Source organism: Hemitrygon akajei, unplaced genomic scaffold, assembly GCF_048418815.1.
Source record: "Hemitrygon akajei unplaced genomic scaffold, sHemAka1.3 Scf000129, whole genome shotgun sequence".
NCBI lineage: Eukaryota > Metazoa > Chordata > Chondrichthyes > Myliobatiformes > Dasyatidae > Hemitrygon > Hemitrygon akajei.
The window spans coordinates 661,399-662,398 of NW_027332015.1; the positions used below are offsets into that span (position 1 = coordinate 661,399).

At 43.6% G+C, this 1,000-nt stretch overlaps 1 non-coding gene across 1 annotated transcript; it reads right to left on the bottom strand.

The window, feature by feature from the left end:
* Nucleotides 1-540: 540 nt before the first annotated feature.
* Nucleotides 541-612, bottom strand: trnae-cuc (transfer RNA glutamic acid (anticodon CUC)). Its single transcript has one exon. It is a non-coding gene; the product is annotated as a tRNA-Glu (tRNA).
* Nucleotides 613-1,000: the final 388 nt, after the last annotated feature.

Consider the following 1,000-nt stretch of genomic DNA (forward strand, 5'->3'; position numbering starts at 1 on the left):
TGATGTAGGCAAACTGAGTGAGTAGGACCAGAGTCCAATATGGGGAAGGTGTGGTCACCCTCTTCTACAGAGAGACAGCGTCTCTGAGTGGATTGAGGTGCAGTGAGGAGTGAAGAAGATCAAATCTACATTGTATCGATTGCAAGTTATTGTCTGTAAGACCTCGCACAGTTATTTCCAGCTTTATTGAGACTGCACCTGCGATTTTTTTTTTCAAAGTCATGTTTTCATTGTCTAACAAGTGTCATACAGAACAAATAACGAATCGCTGCAGGAACAGTGTACAGTGGGTCAGGCAGCATTTGTAGACGGAAAGAGGTAGTACACTCGGTAGAAAGCAGGAGAATGGGACTGAGAGGAAATGTCGAAGCAAACCCGATGGGCCAAACGGCCGAATTCTGCTTCTATATTTTGTGGTTTTATGGCGCTGAATCAGGCGGATGCAGTTTAAACACTGACAGGAATGGGGTTGTTGCCGAGCAATGAATACACAAAATAATTTAAAATCAACACATTAATGTACAGCAGGAAATATTTTTATTCCCTGACCGGGAATCGAACCCAGGCCGCAGCGGTGAGAGCGCCGAATCCTAACCACTAGACCACCAGGAAAGCTGATGATGCGCTGCATCACAGCAACATACACTATCAAATCAGAAAAATACAAAACAAAATCAATGGATAAATAATAATAATGAATGAATGTGATAAATATTGTCACGAATCTACTGCTCAGCACTTTGCATATCTCTTGTTCACCCAGTGCTTCTGGTTAAGCAACACTCTGGACTGTATGAATCGGTGGGAAACACTCGTTCTCCAGTGTCTTTATAAAGATGGTAAAATTCAGATTCTCTTATGAGCCCTGCGTCATTTTTGTTTCTGTCCTCGCCTCGAAACAATTCAGTAGTTGGCCCCCGATTCCCGTGACATTGTCGCCGATACATCTGGTGTTTTGTTCCTCACCCTCCGCCTGGATGGAGGTAGGAGAAAGAAAACC